This window comes from Mytilus edulis, unplaced genomic scaffold (genome assembly GCF_963676685.1).
Source record: "Mytilus edulis unplaced genomic scaffold, xbMytEdul2.2 SCAFFOLD_128, whole genome shotgun sequence".
NCBI lineage: Eukaryota > Metazoa > Mollusca > Bivalvia > Mytilida > Mytilidae > Mytilus > Mytilus edulis.
Genome location: NW_027267385.1, coordinates 74,609 through 92,116, shown reverse-complemented (window position 1 = coordinate 92,116; position 17,508 = coordinate 74,609). Strand labels below are relative to the sequence as shown.

The window sequence follows — 17,508 nt, the reverse complement described above, 5'->3', positions numbered from 1 at the left end:
GGGGAAGCAAAGAAATTAGAAAGAAGCAGTTGCAGAAGTTTGTCATGCCCAATATAAAGAGAGTGATTTACGGAGATTTCTTTGCGTGCGCCATGCGCCATGACGCTACTCTTCTCTGTATCGTTTCAGTTTGAGTTTATTCACGGCAAAGTAGCGATTAGTTTAAGAGCATGTTTTTCCATGCCAATAAGTTGTTTTCTATAGCTATAGCGTGTTTTGACAAAGTGAAATACATGGTTTCATTACGCATACGTTGTATATTCGTTCTTATACTGTGTGTATGTGCATTGCCGTGGCTCCATTCGGTTGTAATATGATCACGTTGTTACACAACAAAAATATGAAAAAATCTATCAAATTCATAAATTGCCAACATGGTTCTACGGCATAAATGTGCCATGTGTAGATACTTATTGGGTAGAATTTAAGGATGTTTGCAAAAAGTTCATTTTCGCAAACACCTTCTCTCAGAAAACATTTACATTATTCTGTATATTCAAAGTTTGTGCAAGTCGAGTTACTCTGGTTTCTCTTCAAACCACGAATATATCTTTCGCCTTTTACTAAAGATATCCGTGGAGAGGAACAATTAATGAGTCTATAGACAATTTCTCTACACCCACTTTACGTGGGTAATATAAACAACATGAAATATGCAGCTTGGTCCCCCCTTTTCCTCGCTATTAATTTTTTTTTTTATCTCTCTCCATCAAATGTAGCATTACCTAGAAAAAAAGATCACATGTAAAAAAAAAATCAAAAACACTGACTATTATAGACTTATTTCTAGTTCGTGCTTAGAGGGGAAGCAAAGAAATTAGAAAGAAGCAGTTGCAGAAGTTTGTCATGCCCAATATAAAGAGAGTGATTTACGGAGATTTCTTTGCGTGCGCCATGCGCCATGACGCTACTCTTCTCTGTATCGTTTCAGTTTGAGTTTATTCACGGCAAAGTAGCGATTAGTTTAAGAGCATGTTTTTCCATCCAATAAGTTGTTTTCTATAGCTATAGCGTGTTTTGACAAAGTGAAATACATGGTTTCATTACGCATACGTTGTATATTCGTTCTTATACTGTGTGTATGTGCATTGCCGTGGCTCCATTCGGTTGTAATATGATCACGTTGTTACACAACAAAAATATGAAAAATCTATCAAATTCATAAATTGCCAACATGGTTCTACGGCATAAATGTGCCATGTGTAGATACTTATTGGGTAGAATTTAAGGATGTTTGCAAAAAGTTCATTTTCGCAAACACCTTCTCTCAGAAAACATTTACATTATTCTGTATATTCAAAGTTTGTGCAAGTCGAGTTACTCTGGTTTCTCTTCAAACCACGAATATATCTTTCGCCTTTTACTAAAGATATCCGTGGAGAGGAACAATTAATGAGTCTATAGACAATTTCTCTACACCCACTTTACGTGGGTAATATAAACAACATGAAATATGCAGCTTGGTCCCCCCTTTTCCTCGCTATTAATTTTTTTTTTTATCTCTCTCCATCAAATGTAGCATTACCTAGAAAAAAGATCACATGTAAAAAAAAAATCAAAAACACTGACTATTATAGACTTATTTCTAGTTCGTGCTTAGAGGGGAAGCAAAGAAATTAGAAAGAAGCAGTTGCAGAAGTTTGTCATGCCCAATATAAAGAGAGTGATTTACGGAGATTTCTTTGCGTGCGCCATGCGCCATGACGCTACTCTTCTCTGTATCGTTTCAGTTTGAGTTTATTCACGGCAAAGTAGCGATTAGTTTAAGAGCATGTTTTTCCATCCAATAAGTTGTTTTCTATAGCTATAGCGTGTTTTGACAAAGTGAAATACATGGTTTCATTACGCATACGTTGTATATTCGTTCTTATACTGTGTGTATGTGCATTGCCGTGGCTCCATTCGGTTGTAATATGATCACGTTGTTACACAACAAAAATATGAAAAATCTATCAAATTCATAAATTGCCAACATGGTTCTACGGCATAAATGTGCCATGTGTAGATACTTATTGGGTAGAATTTAAGGATGTTTGCAAAAAGTTCATTTTCGCAAACACCTTCTCTCAGAAAACATTTACATTATTCTGTATATTCAAAGTTTGTGCAAGTCGAGTTACTCTGGTTTCTCTTCAAACCACGAATATATCTTTCGCCTTTTACTAAAGATATCCGTGGAGAGGAACAATTAATGAGTCTATAGACAATTTCTCTACACCCACTTTACGTGGGTAATATAAACAACATGAAATATGCAGCTTGGTCCCCCCTTTTCCTCGCTATTAATTTTTTTTTTTATCTCTCTCCATCAAATGTAGCATTACCTAGAAAAAAGATCACATGTAAAAAAAAAATCAAAAACACTGACTATTATAGACTTATTTCTAGTTCGTGCTTAGAGGGGAAGCAAAGAAATTAGAAAGAAGCAGTTGCAGAAGTTTGTCATGCCCAATATAAAGAGAGTGATTTACGGAGATTTCTTTGCGTGCGCCATGCGCCATGACGCTACTCTTCTCTGTATCGTTTCAGTTTGAGTTTATTCACGGCAAAGTAGCGATTAGTTTAAGAGCATGTTTTTCCATCCAATAAGTTGTTTTCTATAGCTATAGCGTGTTTTGACAAAGTGAAATACATGGTTTCATTACGCATACGTTGTATATTCGTTCTTATACTGTGTGTATGTGCATTGCCGTGGCTCCATTCGGTTGTAATATGATCACGTTGTTACACAACAAAAATATGAAAAATCTATCAAATTCATAAATTGCCAACATGGTTCTACGGCATAAATTAATGGTGCCATGTGTAGATACTTATTGGGTAGAATTTAAGGATGTTTGCAAAAAGTTCATTTTCGCAAACACCTTCTCTCAGAAAACATTTACATTATTCTGTATATTCAAAGTTTGTGCAAGTCGAGTTACTCTGGTTTCTCTTCAAACCACGAATATATCTTTCGCCTTTTACTAAAGATATCCGTGGAGAGGAACAATTAATGAGTCTATAGACAATTTCTCTACACCCACTTTACGTGGGTAATATAAACAACATGAAATATGCAGCTTGGTCCCCCCTTTTCCTCGCTATTAATTTTTTTTTTATCTCTCTCCATCAAATGTAGCATTACCTAGAAAAAAGATCACATGTAAAAAAAAAATCAAAAACACTGACTATTATAGACTTATTTCTAGTTCGTGCTTAGAGGGGAAGCAAAGAAATTAGAAAGAAGCAGTTGCAGAAGTTTGTCATGCCCAATATAAAGAGAGTGATTTACGGAGATTTCTTTGCGTGCGCCATGCGCCATGACGCTACTCTTCTCTGTATCGTTTCAGTTTGAGTTTATTCACGGCAAAGTAGCGATTAGTTTAAGAGCATGTTTTTCCATCCAATAAGTTGTTTTCTATAGCTATAGCGTGTTTTGACAAAGTGAAATACATGGTTTCATTACGCATACGTTGTATATTCGTTCTTATACTGTGTGTATGTGCATTGCCGTGGCTCCATTCGGTTGTAATATGATCACGTTGTTACACAACAAAAATATGAAAAATCTATCAAATTCATAAATTGCCAACATGGTTCTACGGCATAAATGTGCCATGTGTAGATACTTATTGGGTAGAATTTAAGGATGTTTGCAAAAAGTTCATTTTCGCAAACACCTTCTCTCAGAAAACATTTACATTATTCTGTATATTCAAAGTTTGTGCAAGTCGAGTTACTCTGGTTTCTCTTCAAACCACGAATATATCTTTCGCCTTTTACTAAAGATATCCGTGGAGAGGAACAATTAATGAGTCTATAGACAATTTCTCTACACCCACTTTACGTGGGTAATATAAACAACATGAAATATGCAGCTTGGTCCCCCCCTTTTCCTCGCTATTAATTTTTTTTTTTATCTCTCTCCATCAAATGTAGCATTACCTAGAAAAAAGATCACATGTAAAAAAAAAAATCAAAAACACTGACTATTATAGACTTATTTCTAGTTCGTGCTTAGAGGGGAAGCAAAGAAATTAGAAAGAAGCAGTTGCAGAAGTTTGTCATGCCCAATATAAAGAGAGTGATTTACGGAGATTTCTTTGCGTGCGCCATGCGCCATGACGCTACTCTTCTCTGTATCGTTTCAGTTTGAGTTTATTCACGGCAAAGTAGCGATTAGTTTAAGAGCATGTTTTTCCATCCAATAAGTTGTTTTCTATAGCTATAGCGTGTTTTGACAAAGTGAAATACATGGTTTCATTACGCATACGTTGTATATTCGTTCTTATACTGTGTGTATGTGCATTGCCGTGGCTCCATTCGGTTGTAATATGATCACGTTGTTACACAACAAAAATATGAAAAATCTATCAAATTCATAAATTGCCAACATGGTTCTACGGCATAAATGTGCCATGTGTAGATACTTATTGGGTAGAATTTAAGGATGTTTGCAAAAAGTTCATTTTCGCAAACACCTTCTCTCAGAAAACATTTACATTATTCTGTATATTCAAAGTTTGTGCAAGTCGAGTTACTCTGGTTTCTCTTCAAACCACGAATATATCTTTCGCCTTTTACTAAAGATATCCGTGGAGAGGAACAATTAATGAGTCTATAGACAATTTCTCTACACCCACTTTACGTGGGTAATATAAACAACATGAAATATGCAGCTTGGTCCCCCCTTTTCCTCGCTATTAATTTTTTTTTTTATCTCTCTCCATCAAATGTAGCATTACCTAGAAAAAAGATCACATGTAAAAAAAAAATCAAAAACACTGACTATTATAGACTTATTTCTAGTTCGTGCTTAGAGGGGAAGCAAAGAAATTAGAAAGAAGCAGTTGCAGAAGTTTGTCATGCCCAATATAAAGAGAGTGATTTACGGAGATTTCTTTGCGTGCGCCATGCGCCATGACGCTACTCTTCTCTGTATCGTTTCAGTTTGAGTTTATTCACGGCAAAGTAGCGATTAGTTTAAGAGCATGTTTTTCCATCCAATAAGTTGTTTTCTATAGCTATAGCGTGTTTTGACAAAGTGAAATACATGGTTTCATTACGCATACGTTGTATATTCGTTCTTATACTGTGTGTATGTGCATTGCCGTGGCTCCATTCGGTTGTAATATGATCACGTTGTTACACAACAAAAATATGAAAAATCTATCAAATTCATAAATTGCCAACATGGTTCTACGGCATAAATGTGCCATGTGTAGATACTTATTGGGTAGAATTTAAGGATGTTTGCAAAAAGTTCATTTTCGCAAACACCTTCTCTCAGAAAACATTTACATTATTCTGTATATTCAAAGTTTGTGCAAGTCGAGTTACTCTGGTTTCTCTTCAAACCACGAATATATCTTTCGCCTTTTACTAAAGATATCCGTGGAGAGGAACAATTAATGAGTCTATAGACAATTTCTCTACACCCACTTTACGTGGGTAATATAAACAACATGAAATATGCAGCTTGGTCCCCCCCTTTTCCTCGCTATTAATTTTTTTTTTTATCTCTCTCCATCAAATGTAGCATTACCTAGAAAAAAGATCACATGTAAAAAAAAAATCAAAAACACTGACTATTATAGACTTATTTCTAGTTCGTGCTTAGAGGGGAAGCAAAGAAATTAGAAAGAAGCAGTTGCAGAAGTTTGTCATGCCCAATATAAAGAGAGTGATTTACGGAGATTTCTTTGCGTGCGCCATGCGCCATGACGCTACTCTTCTCTGTATCGTTTCAGTTTGAGTTTATTCACGGCAAAGTAGCGATTAGTTTAAGAGCATGTTTTTCCATCCAATAAGTTGTTTTCTATAGCTATAGCGTGTTTTGACAAAGTGAAATACATGGTTTCATTACGCATACGTTGTATATTCGTTCTTATACTGTGTGTATGTGCATTGCCGTGGCTCCATTCGGTTGTAATATGATCACGTTGTTACACAACAAAAATATGAAAAATCTATCAAATTCATAAATTGCCAACATGGTTCTACGGCATAAATGTGCCATGTGTAGATACTTATTGGGTAGAATTTAAGGATGTTTGCAAAAAGTTCATTTTCGCAAACACCTTCTCTCAGAAAACATTTACATTATTCTGTATATTCAAAGTTTGTGCAAGTCGAGTTACTCTGGTTTCTCTTCAAACCACGAATATATCTTTCGCCTTTTACTAAAGATATCCGTGGAGAGGAACAATTAATGAGTCTATAGACAATTTCTCTACACCCACTTTACGTGGGTAATATAAACAACATGAAATATGCAGCTTGGTCCCCCCTTTTCCTCGCTATTAATTTTTTTTTTTATCTCTCTCCATCAAATGTAGCATTACCTAGAAAAAAGATCACATGTAAAAAAAAAATCAAAACACTGACTATTATAGACTTATTTCTAGTTCGTGCTTAGAGGGGAAGCAAAGAAATTAGAAAGAAGCAGTTGCAGAAGTTTGTCATGCCCAATATAAAGAGAGTGATTTACGGAGATTTCTTTGCGTGCGCCATGCGCCATGACGCTACTCTTCTCTGTATCGTTTCAGTTTGAGTTTATTCACGGCAAAGTAGCGATTAGTTTAAGAGCATGTTTTTCCATCCAATAAGTTGTTTTCTATAGCTATAGCGTGTTTTGACAAAGTGAAATACATGGTTTCATTACGCATACGTTGTATATTCGTTCTTATACTGTGTGTATGTGCATTGCCGTGGCTCCATTCGGTTGTAATATGATCACGTTGTTACACAACAAAAATATGAAAAATCTATCAAATTCATAAATTGCCAACATGGTTCTACGGCATAAATGTGCCATGTGTAGATACTTATTGGGTAGAATTTAAGGATGTTTGCAAAAAGTTCATTTTCGCAAACACCTTCTCTCAGAAAACATTTACATTATTCTGTATATTCAAAGTTTGTGCAAGTCGAGTTACTCTGGTTTCTCTTCAAACCACGAATATATCTTTCGCCTTTTACTAAAGATATCCGTGGAGAGGAACAATTAATGAGTCTATAGACAATTTCTCTACACCCACTTTACGTGGGTAATATAAACAACATGAAATATGCAGCTTGGTCCCCCCTTTTCCTCGCTATTAATTTTTTTTTTTATCTCTCTCCATCAAATGTAGCATTACCTAGAAAAAAGATCACATGTAAAAAAAAAATCAAAAACACTGACTATTATAGACTTATTTCTAGTTCGTGCTTAGAGGGGAAGCAAAGAAATTAGAAAGAAGCAGTTGCAGAAGTTTGTCATGCCCAATATAAAGAGAGTGATTTACGGAGATTTCTTTGCGTGCGCCATGCGCCATGACGCTACTCTTCTCTGTATCGTTTCAGTTTGAGTTTATTCACGGCAAAGTAGCGATTAGTTTAAGAGCATGTTTTTCCATCCAATAAGTTGTTTTCTATAGCTATAGCGTGTTTTGACAAAGTGAAATACATGGTTTCATTACGCATACGTTGTATATTCGTTCTTATACTGTGTGTATGTGCATTGCCGTGGCTCCATTCGGTTGTAATATGATCACGTTGTTACACAACAAAAATATGAAAAATCTATCAAATTCATAAATTGCCAACATGGTTCTACGGCATAAATGTGCCATGTGTAGATACTTATTGGGTAGAATTTAAGGATGTTTGCAAAAAGTTCATTTTCGCAAACACCTTCTCTCAGAAAACATTTACATTATTCTGTATATTCAAAGTTTGTGCAAGTCGAGTTACTCTGGTTTCTCTTCAAACCACGAATATATCTTTCGCCTTTTACTAAAGATATCCGTGGAGAGGAACAATTAATGAGTCTATAGACAATTTCTCTACACCCACTTTACGTGGGTAATATAAACAACATGAAATATGCAGCTTGGTCCCCCCTTTTCCTCGCTATTAATTTTTTTTTTATCTCTCTCCATCAAATGTAGCATTACCTAGAAAAAAGATCACATGTAAAAAAAAAATCAAAAACACTGACTATTATAGACTTATTTCTAGTTCGTGCTTAGAGGGGAAGCAAAGAAATTAGAAAGAAGCAGTTGCAGAAGTTTGTCATGCCCAATATAAAGAGAGTGATTTACGGAGATTTCTTTGCGTGCGCCATGCGCCATGACGCTACTCTTCTCTGTATCGTTTCAGTTTGAGTTTATTCACGGCAAAGTAGCGATTAGTTTAAGAGCATGTTTTTCCATCCAATAAGTTGTTTTCTATAGCTATAGCGTGTTTTGACAAAGTGAAATACATGGTTTCATTACGCATACGTTGTATATTCGTTCTTATACTGTGTGTATGTGCATTGCCGTGGCTCCATTCGGTTGTAATATGATCACGTTGTTACACAACAAAAATATGAAAAATCTATCAAATTCATAAATTGCCAACATGGTTCTACGGCATAAATGTGCCATGTGTAGATACTTATTGGGTAGAATTTAAGGATGTTTGCAAAAAGTTCATTTTCGCAAACACCTTCTCTCAGAAAACATTTACATTATTCTGTATATTCAAAGTTTGTGCAAGTCGAGTTACTCTGGTTTCTCTTCAAACCACGAATATATCTTTCGCCTTTTACTAAAGATATCCGTGGAGAGGAACAATTAATGAGTCTATAGACAATTTCTCTACACCCACTTTACGTGGGTAATATAAACAACATGAAATATGCAGCTTGGTCCCCCCTTTTCCTCGCTATTAATTTTTTTTTTTATCTCTCTCCATCAAATGTAGCATTACCTAGAAAAAAGATCACATGTAAAAAAAAATCAAAAACACTGACTATTATAGACTTATTTCTAGTTCGTGCTTAGAGGGGAAGCAAAGAAATTAGAAAGAAGCAGTTGCAGAAGTTTGTCATGCCCAATATAAAGAGAGTGATTTACGGAGATTTCTTTGCGTGCGCCATGCGCCATGACGCTACTCTTCTCTGTATCGTTTCAGTTTGAGTTTATTCACGGCAAAGTAGCGATTAGTTTAAGAGCATGTTTTTCCATCCAATAAGTTGTTTTCTATAGCTATAGCGTGTTTTGACAAAGTGAAATACATGGTTTCATTACGCATACGTTGTATATTCGTTCTTATACTGTGTGTATGTGCATTGCCGTGGCTCCATTCGGTTGTAATATGATCACGTTGTTACACAACAAAAATATGAAAAATCTATCAAATTCATAAATTGCCAACATGGTTCTACGGCATAAATGTGCCATGTGTAGATACTTATTGGGTAGAATTTAAGGATGTTTGCAAAAAGTTCATTTTCGCAAACACCTTCTCTCAGAAAACATTTACATTATTCTGTATATTCAAAGTTTGTGCAAGTCGAGTTACTCTGGTTTCTCTTCAAACCACGAATATATCTTTCGCCTTTTACTAAAGATATCCGTGGAGAGGAACAATTAATGAGTCTATAGACAATTTCTCTACACCCACTTTACGTGGGTAATATAAACAACATGAAATATGCAGCTTGGTCCCCCCTTTTCCTCGCTATTAATTTTTTTTTTTATCTCTCTCCATCAAATGTAGCATTACCTAGAAAAAAGATCACATGTAAAAAAAAATCAAAAACACTGACTATTATAGACTTATTTCTAGTTCGTGCTTAGAGGGGAAGCAAAGAAATTAGAAAGAAGCAGTTGCAGAAGTTTGTCATGCCCAATATAAAGAGAGTGATTTACGGAGATTTCTTTGCGTGCGCCATGCGCCATGACGCTACTCTTCTCTGTATCGTTTCAGTTTGAGTTTATTCACGGCAAAGTAGCGATTAGTTTAAGAGCATGTTTTTCCATCCAATAAGTTGTTTTCTATAGCTATAGCGTGTTTTGACAAAGTGAAATACATGGTTTCATTACGCATACGTTGTATATTCGTTCTTATACTGTGTGTATGTGCATTGCCGTGGCTCCATTCGGTTGTAATATGATCACGTTGTTACACAACAAAAATATGAAAAATCTATCAAATTCATAAATTGCCAACATGGTTCTACGGCATAAATGTGCCATGTGTAGATACTTATTGGGTAGAATTTAAGGATGTTTGCAAAAAGTTCATTTTCGCAAACACCTTCTCTCAGAAAACATTTACATTATTCTGTATATTCAAAGTTTGTGCAAGTCGAGTTACTCTGGTTTCTCTTCAAACCACGAATATATCTTTCGCCTTTTACTAAAGATATCCGTGGAGAGGAACAATTAATGAGTCTATAGACAATTTCTCTACACCCACTTTACGTGGGTAATATAAACAACATGAAATATGCAGCTTGGTCCCCCCTTTTCCTCGCTATTAATTTTTTTTTTTATCTCTCTCCATCAAATGTAGCATTACCTAGAAAAAAGATCACATGTAAAAAAAAATCAAAAACACTGACTATTATAGACTTATTTCTAGTTCGTGCTTAGAGGGGAAGCAAAGAAATTAGAAAGAAGCAGTTGCAGAAGTTTGTCATGCCCAATATAAAGAGAGTGATTTACGGAGATTTCTTTGCGTGCGCCATGCGCCATGACGCTACTCTTCTCTGTATCGTTTCAGTTTGAGTTTATTCACGGCAAAGTAGCGATTAGTTTAAGAGCATGTTTTTCCATCCAATAAGTTGTTTTCTATAGCTATAGCGTGTTTTGACAAAGTGAAATACATGGTTTCATTACGCATACGTTGTATATTCGTTCTTATACTGTGTGTATGTGCATTGCCGTGGCTCCATTCGGTTGTAATATGATCACGTTGTTACACAACAAAAATATGAAAAATCTATCAAATTCATAAATTGCCAACATGGTTCTACGGCATAAATGTGCCATGTGTAGATACTTATTGGGTAGAATTTAAGGATGTTTGCAAAAAGTTCATTTTCGCAAACACCTTCTCTCAGAAAACATTTACATTATTCTGTATATTCAAAGTTTGTGCAAGTCGAGTTACTCTGGTTTCTCTTCAAACCACGAATATATCTTTCGCCTTTTACTAAAGATATCCGTGGAGAGGAACAATTAATGAGTCTATAGACAATTTCTCTACACCCACTTTACGTGGGTAATATAAACAACATGAAATATGCAGCTTGGTCCCCCCTTTTCCTCGCTATTAATTTTTTTTTTTATCTCTCTCCATCAAATGTAGCATTACCTAGAAAAAAGATCACATGTAAAAAAAAATCAAAAACACTGACTATTATAGACTTATTTCTAGTTCGTGCTTAGAGGGGAAGCAAAGAAATTAGAAAGAAGCAGTTGCAGAAGTTTGTCATGCCCAATATAAAGAGAGTGATTTACGGAGATTTCTTTGCGTGCGCCATGCGCCATGACGCTACTCTTCTCTGTATCGTTTCAGTTTGAGTTTATTCACGGCAAAGTAGCGATTAGTTTAAGAGCATGTTTTTCCATCCAATAAGTTGTTTTCTATAGCTATAGCGTGTTTTGACAAAGTGAAATACATGGTTTCATTACGCATACGTTGTATATTCGTTCTTATACTGTGTGTATGTGCATTGCCGTGGCTCCATTCGGTTGTAATATGATCACGTTGTTACACAACAAAAATATGAAAAATCTATCAAATTCATAAATTGCCAACATGGTTCTACGGCATAAATGTGCCATGTGTAGATACTTATTGGGTAGAATTTAAGGATGTTTGCAAAAAGTTCATTTTCGCAAACACCTTCTCTCAGAAAACATTTACATTATTCTGTATATTCAAAGTTTGTGCAAGTCGAGTTACTCTGGTTTCTCTTCAAACCACGAATATATCTTTCGCCTTTTACTAAAGATATCCGTGGAGAGGAACAATTAATGAGTCTATAGACAATTTCTCTACACCCACTTTACGTGGGTAATATAAACAACATGAAATATGCAGCTTGGTCCCCCCTTTTCCTCGCTATTAATTTTTTTTTTTATCTCTCTCCATCAAATGTAGCATTACCTAGAAAAAAGATCACATGTAAAAAAAAATCAAAAACACTGACTATTATAGACTTATTTCTAGTTCGTGCTTAGAGGGGAAGCAAAGAAATTAGAAAGAAGCAGTTGCAGAAGTTTGTCATGCCCAATATAAAGAGAGTGATTTACGGAGATTTCTTTGCGTGCGCCATGCGCCATGACGCTACTCTTCTCTGTATCGTTTCAGTTTGAGTTTATTCACGGCAAAGTAGCGATTAGTTTAAGAGCATGTTTTTCCATCCAATAAGTTGTTTTCTATAGCTATAGCGTGTTTTGACAAAGTGAAATACATGGTTTCATTACGCATACGTTGTATATTCGTTCTTATACTGTGTGTATGTGCATTGCCGTGGCTCCATTCGGTTGTAATATGATCACGTTGTTACACAACAAAAATATGAAAAATCTATCAAATTCATAAATTGCCAACATGGTTCTACGGCATAAATGTGCCATGTGTAGATACTTATTGGGTAGAATTTAAGGATGTTTGCAAAAAGTTCATTTTCGCAAACACCTTCTCTCAGAAAACATTTACATTATTCTGTATATTCAAAGTTTGTGCAAGTCGAGTTACTCTGGTTTCTCTTCAAACCACGAATATATCTTTCGCCTTTTACTAAAGATATCCGTGGAGAGGAACAATTAATGAGTCTATAGACAATTTCTCTACACCCACTTTACGTGGGTAATATAAACAACATGAAATATGCAGCTTGGTCCCCCCTTTTCCTCGCTATTAATTTTTTTTTTTATCTCTCTCCATCAAATGTAGCATTACCTAGAAAAAAGATCACATGTAAAAAAAAATCAAAAACACTGACTATTATAGACTTATTTCTAGTTCGTGCTTAGAGGGGAAGCAAAGAAATTAGAAAGAAGCAGTTGCAGAAGTTTGTCATGCCCAATATAAAGAGAGTGATTTACGGAGATTTCTTTGCGTGCGCCATGCGCCATGACGCTACTCTTCTCTGTATCGTTTCAGTTTGAGTTTATTCACGGCAAAGTAGCGATTAGTTTAAGAGCATGTTTTTCCATCCAATAAGTTGTTTTCTATAGCTATAGCGTGTTTTGACAAAGTGAAATACATGGTTTCATTACGCATACGTTGTATATTCGTTCTTATACTGTGTGTATGTGCATTGCCGTGGCTCCATTCGGTTGTAATATGATCACGTTGTTACACAACAAAAATATGAAAAATCTATCAAATTCATAAATTGCCAACATGGTTCTACGGCATAAATGTGCCATGTGTAGATACTTATTGGGTAGAATTTAAGGATGTTTGCAAAAAGTTCATTTTCGCAAACACCTTCTCTCAGAAAACATTTACATTATTCTGTATATTCAAAGTTTGTGCAAGTCGAGTTACTCTGGTTTCTCTTCAAACCACGAATATATCTTTCGCCTTTTACTAAAGATATCCGTGGAGAGGAACAATTAATGAGTCTATAGACAATTTCTCTACACCCACTTTACGTGGGTAATATAAACAACATGAAATATGCAGCTTGGTCCCCCCTTTTCCTCGCTATTAATTTTTTTTTTTATCTCTCTCCATCAAATGTAGCATTACCTAGAAAAAAGATCACATGTAAAAAAAAATCAAAAACACTGACTATTATAGACTTATTTCTAGTTCGTGCTTAGAGGGGAAGCAAAGAAATTAGAAAGAAGCAGTTGCAGAAGTTTGTCATGCCCAATATAAAGAGAGTGATTTACGGAGATTTCTTTGCGTGCGCCATGCGCCATGACGCTACTCTTCTCTGTATCGTTTCAGTTTGAGTTTATTCACGGCAAAGTAGCGATTAGTTTAAGAGCATGTTTTCCATCCAATAAGTTGTTTTCTATAGCTATAGCGTGTTTTGACAAAGTGAAATACATGGTTTCATTACGCATACGTTGTATATTCGTTCTTATACTGTGTGTATGTGCATTGCCGTGGCTCCATTCGGTTGTAATATGATCACGTTGTTACACAACAAAAATATGAAAAATCTATCAAATTCATAAATTGCCAACATGGTTCTACGGCATAAATGTGCCATGTGTAGATACTTATTGGGTAGAATTTAAGGATGTTTGCAAAAAGTTCATTTTCGCAAACACCTTCTCTCAGAAAACATTTACATTATTCTGTATATTCAAAGTTTGTGCAAGTCGAGTTACTCTGGTTTCTCTTCAAACCACGAATATATCTTTCGCCTTTTACTAAAGATATCGTGGAGAGGAACAATTAATGAGTCTATAGACAATTTCTCTACACCCACTTTACGTGGGTAATATAAACAACATGAAATATGCAGCTTGGTCCCCCCTTTTCCTCGCTATTAATTTTTTTTTTTATCTCTCTCCATCAAATGTAGCATTACCTAGAAAAAAGATCACATGTAAAAAAAAATCAAAAACACTGACTATTATAGACTTATTTCTAGTTCGTGCTTAGAGGGGAAGCAAAGAAATTAGAAAGAAGCAGTTGCAGAAGTTTGTCATGCCCAATATAAAGAGAGTGATTTACGGAGATTTCTTTGCGTGCGCCATGCGCCATGACGCTACTCTTCTCTGTATCGTTTCAGTTTGAGTTTATTCACGGCAAAGTAGCGATTAGTTTAAGAGCATGTTTTTCCATCCAATAAGTTGTTTTCTATAGCTATAGCGTGTTTTGACAAAGTGAAATACATGGTTTCATTACGCATACGTTGTATATTCGTTCTTATACTGTGTGTATGTGCATTGCCGTGGCTCCATTCGGTTGTAATATGATCACGTTGTTACACAACAAAAATATGAAAAATCTATCAAATTCATAAATTGCCAACATGGTTCTACGGCATAAATGTGCCATGTGTAGATACTTATTGGGTAGAATTTAAGGATGTTTGCAAAAAGTTCATTTTCGCAAACACCTTCTCTCAGAAAACATTTACATTATTCTGTATATTCAAAGTTTGTGCAAGTCGAGTTACTCTGGTTTCTCTTCAAACCACGAATATATCTTTCGCCTTTTACTAAAGATATCCGTGGAGAGGAACAATTAATGAGTCTATAGACAATTTCTCTACACCCACTTTACGTGGGTAATATAAACAACATGAAATATGCAGCTTGGTCCCCCCTTTTCCTCGCTATTAATTTTTTTTTTTATCTCTCTCCATCAAATGTAGCATTACCTAGAAAAAAGATCACATGTAAAAAAAAATCAAAAACACTGACTATTATAGACTTATTTCTAGTTCGTGCTTAGAGGGGAAGCAAAGAAATTAGAAAGAAGCAGTTGCAGAAGTTTGTCATGCCCAATATAAAGAGAGTGATTTACGGAGATTTCTTTGCGTGCGCCATGCGCCATGACGCTACTCTTCTCTGTATCGTTTCAGTTTGAGTTTATTCACGGCAAAGTAGCGATTAGTTTAAGAGCATGTTTTTCCATCCAATAAGTTGTTTTCTATAGCTATAGCGTGTTTTGACAAAGTGAAATACATGGTTTCATTACGCATACGTTGTATATTCGTTCTTATACTGTGTGTATGTGCATTGCCGTGGCTCCATTCGGTTGTAATATGATCACGTTGTTACACAACAAAAATATGAAAAATCTATCAAATTCATAAATTGCCAACATGGTTCTACGGCATAAATGTGCCATGTGTAGATACTTATTGGGTAGAATTTAAGGATGTTTGCAAAAAGTTCATTTTCGCAAACACCTTCTCTCAGAAAACATTTACATTATTCTGTATATTCAAAGTTTGTGCAAGTCGAGTTACTCTGGTTTCTCTTCAAACCACGAATATATCTTTCGCCTTTTACTAAAGATATCCGTGGAGAGGAACAATTAATGAGTCTATAGACAATTTCTCTACACCCACTTTACGTGGGTAATATAAACAACATGAAATATGCAGCTTGGTCCCCCCTTTTCCTCGCTATTAATTTTTTTTTTTATCTCTCTCCATCAAATGTAGCATTACCTAGAAAAAAGATCACATGTAAAAAAAAATCAAAAACACTGACTATTATAGACTTATTTCTAGTTCGTGCTTAGAGGGGAAGCAAAGAAATTAGAAAGAAGCAGTTGCAGAAGTTTGTCATGCCCAATATAAAGAGAGTGATTTACGGAGATTTCTTTGCGTGCGCCATGCGCCATGACGCTACTCTTCTCTGTATCGTTTCAGTTTGAGTTTATTCACGGCAAAGTAGCGATTAGTTTAAGAGCATGTTTTTCCATCCAATAAGTTGTTTTCTATAGCTATAGCGTGTTTTGACAAAGTGAAATACATGGTTTCATTACGCATACGTTGTATATTCGTTCTTATACTGTGTGTATGTGCATTGCCGTGGCTCCATTCGGTTGTAATATGATCACGTTGTTACACAACAAAAATATGAAAAATCTATCAAATTCATAAATTGCCAACATGGTTCTACGGCATAAATGTGCCATGTGTAGATACTTATTGGGTAGAATTTAAGGATGTTTGCAAAAAGTTCATTTTCGCAAACACCTTCTCTCAGAAAACATTTACATTATTCTGTATATTCAAAGTTTGTGCAAGTCGAGTTACTCTGGTTTCTCTTCAAACCACGAATATATCTTTCGCCTTTTACTAAAGATATCCGTGGAGAGGAACAATTAATGAGTCTATAGACAATTTCTCTACACCCACTTTACGTGGGTAATATAAACAACATGAAATATGCAGCTTGGTCCCCCCTTTTCCTCGCTATTAATTTTTTTTTTTATCTCTCTCCATCAAATGTAGCATTACCTAGAAAAAAGATCACATGTAAAAAAAAATCAAAAACACTGACTATTATAGACTTATTTCTAGTTCGTGCTTAGAGGGGAAGCAAAGAAATTAGAAAGAAGCAGTTGCAGAAGTTTGTCATGCCCAATATAAAGAGAGTGATTTACGGAGATTTCTTTGCGTGCGCCATGCGCCATGACGCTACTCTTCTCTGTATCGTTTCAGTTTGAGTTTATTCACGGCAAAGTAGCGATTAGTTTAAGAGCATGTTTTTCCATCCAATAAGTTGTTTTCTATAGCTATAGCGTGTTTTGACAAAGTGAAATACATGGTTTCATTACGCATACGTTGTATATTCGTTCTTATACTGTGTGTATGTGCATTGCCGTGGCTCCATTCGGTTGTAATATGATCACGTTGTTACACAACAAAAATATGAAAAATCTATCAAATTCATAAATTGCCAACATGGTTCTACGGCATAAATGTGCCATGTGTAGATACTTATTGGGTAGAATTTAAGGATGTTTGCAAAAAGTTCATTTTCGCAAACACCTTCTCTCAGAAAACATTTACATTATTCTGTATATTCAAAGTTTGTGCAAGTCGAGTTACTCTGGTTTCTCTTCAAACCACGAATATATCTTTCGCCTTTTACTAAAGATATCCGTGGAGAGGAACAATTAATGAGTCTATAGACAATTTCTCTACACCCACTTTACGTGGGTAATATAAACAACATGAAATATGCAGCTTGGTCCCCCCTTTTCCTCGCTATTAATTTTTTTTTTTATCTCTCTCCATCAAATGTAGCATTACCTAGAAAAAAG

At 35.4% G+C, this 17,508-nt stretch overlaps 22 non-coding genes across 22 annotated transcripts; all 22 read left to right on the top strand.

The window, feature by feature from the left end:
• The first annotated feature begins 517 nt into the window (after positions 1–517).
• On the top strand, positions 518–635 carry LOC139505329 (U5 spliceosomal RNA). The gene has a single exon (XR_011659657.1). It is a non-coding gene; the product is annotated as a U5 spliceosomal RNA (small nuclear RNA).
• Positions 636–1,317: 682 nt separating this feature from the next.
• On the top strand, positions 1,318–1,435 carry LOC139505328 (U5 spliceosomal RNA). The gene has a single exon (XR_011659656.1). It is a non-coding gene; the product is annotated as a U5 spliceosomal RNA (small nuclear RNA).
• Positions 1,436–2,116: 681 nt separating this feature from the next.
• LOC139505327 (U5 spliceosomal RNA) lies at positions 2,117–2,234 on the top strand. Its single transcript, XR_011659655.1, has one exon. It is a non-coding gene; the product is annotated as a U5 spliceosomal RNA (small nuclear RNA).
• A 686-nt stretch (positions 2,235–2,920) lies between these two features.
• On the top strand, positions 2,921–3,038 carry LOC139505326 (U5 spliceosomal RNA). Its single transcript, XR_011659654.1, has one exon. It is a non-coding gene; the product is annotated as a U5 spliceosomal RNA (small nuclear RNA).
• A 680-nt stretch (positions 3,039–3,718) lies between these two features.
• LOC139505325 (U5 spliceosomal RNA) lies at positions 3,719–3,836 on the top strand. The gene has a single exon (XR_011659653.1). It is a non-coding gene; the product is annotated as a U5 spliceosomal RNA (small nuclear RNA).
• A 683-nt stretch (positions 3,837–4,519) lies between these two features.
• Positions 4,520–4,637, top strand: LOC139505324 (U5 spliceosomal RNA). The gene has a single exon (XR_011659652.1). It is a non-coding gene; the product is annotated as a U5 spliceosomal RNA (small nuclear RNA).
• Positions 4,638–5,318: 681 nt separating this feature from the next.
• LOC139505323 (U5 spliceosomal RNA) lies at positions 5,319–5,436 on the top strand. The gene has a single exon (XR_011659651.1). It is a non-coding gene; the product is annotated as a U5 spliceosomal RNA (small nuclear RNA).
• A 682-nt stretch (positions 5,437–6,118) lies between these two features.
• LOC139505322 (U5 spliceosomal RNA) lies at positions 6,119–6,236 on the top strand. Its single transcript, XR_011659650.1, has one exon. It is a non-coding gene; the product is annotated as a U5 spliceosomal RNA (small nuclear RNA).
• Positions 6,237–6,916: 680 nt separating this feature from the next.
• On the top strand, positions 6,917–7,034 carry LOC139505321 (U5 spliceosomal RNA). Its single transcript, XR_011659649.1, has one exon. It is a non-coding gene; the product is annotated as a U5 spliceosomal RNA (small nuclear RNA).
• Positions 7,035–7,715: 681 nt separating this feature from the next.
• LOC139505319 (U5 spliceosomal RNA) lies at positions 7,716–7,833 on the top strand. Its single transcript, XR_011659647.1, has one exon. It is a non-coding gene; the product is annotated as a U5 spliceosomal RNA (small nuclear RNA).
• A 680-nt stretch (positions 7,834–8,513) lies between these two features.
• LOC139505318 (U5 spliceosomal RNA) lies at positions 8,514–8,631 on the top strand. The gene has a single exon (XR_011659646.1). It is a non-coding gene; the product is annotated as a U5 spliceosomal RNA (small nuclear RNA).
• Positions 8,632–9,311: 680 nt separating this feature from the next.
• LOC139505317 (U5 spliceosomal RNA) lies at positions 9,312–9,429 on the top strand. The gene has a single exon (XR_011659645.1). It is a non-coding gene; the product is annotated as a U5 spliceosomal RNA (small nuclear RNA).
• Positions 9,430–10,109: 680 nt separating this feature from the next.
• On the top strand, positions 10,110–10,227 carry LOC139505316 (U5 spliceosomal RNA). The gene has a single exon (XR_011659644.1). It is a non-coding gene; the product is annotated as a U5 spliceosomal RNA (small nuclear RNA).
• A 680-nt stretch (positions 10,228–10,907) lies between these two features.
• LOC139505315 (U5 spliceosomal RNA) lies at positions 10,908–11,025 on the top strand. Its single transcript, XR_011659643.1, has one exon. It is a non-coding gene; the product is annotated as a U5 spliceosomal RNA (small nuclear RNA).
• Positions 11,026–11,705: 680 nt separating this feature from the next.
• Positions 11,706–11,823, top strand: LOC139505314 (U5 spliceosomal RNA). The gene has a single exon (XR_011659642.1). It is a non-coding gene; the product is annotated as a U5 spliceosomal RNA (small nuclear RNA).
• A 680-nt stretch (positions 11,824–12,503) lies between these two features.
• On the top strand, positions 12,504–12,621 carry LOC139505313 (U5 spliceosomal RNA). Its single transcript, XR_011659641.1, has one exon. It is a non-coding gene; the product is annotated as a U5 spliceosomal RNA (small nuclear RNA).
• Positions 12,622–13,301: 680 nt separating this feature from the next.
• Positions 13,302–13,419, top strand: LOC139505312 (U5 spliceosomal RNA). Its single transcript, XR_011659640.1, has one exon. It is a non-coding gene; the product is annotated as a U5 spliceosomal RNA (small nuclear RNA).
• A 679-nt stretch (positions 13,420–14,098) lies between these two features.
• On the top strand, positions 14,099–14,215 carry LOC139505332 (U5 spliceosomal RNA). The gene has a single exon (XR_011659659.1). It is a non-coding gene; the product is annotated as a U5 spliceosomal RNA (small nuclear RNA).
• A 680-nt stretch (positions 14,216–14,895) lies between these two features.
• LOC139505311 (U5 spliceosomal RNA) lies at positions 14,896–15,013 on the top strand. Its single transcript, XR_011659639.1, has one exon. It is a non-coding gene; the product is annotated as a U5 spliceosomal RNA (small nuclear RNA).
• Positions 15,014–15,693: 680 nt separating this feature from the next.
• Positions 15,694–15,811, top strand: LOC139505309 (U5 spliceosomal RNA). The gene has a single exon (XR_011659638.1). It is a non-coding gene; the product is annotated as a U5 spliceosomal RNA (small nuclear RNA).
• A 680-nt stretch (positions 15,812–16,491) lies between these two features.
• LOC139505307 (U5 spliceosomal RNA) lies at positions 16,492–16,609 on the top strand. The gene has a single exon (XR_011659636.1). It is a non-coding gene; the product is annotated as a U5 spliceosomal RNA (small nuclear RNA).
• Positions 16,610–17,289: 680 nt separating this feature from the next.
• On the top strand, positions 17,290–17,407 carry LOC139505306 (U5 spliceosomal RNA). Its single transcript, XR_011659635.1, has one exon. It is a non-coding gene; the product is annotated as a U5 spliceosomal RNA (small nuclear RNA).
• Positions 17,408–17,508: the final 101 nt, after the last annotated feature.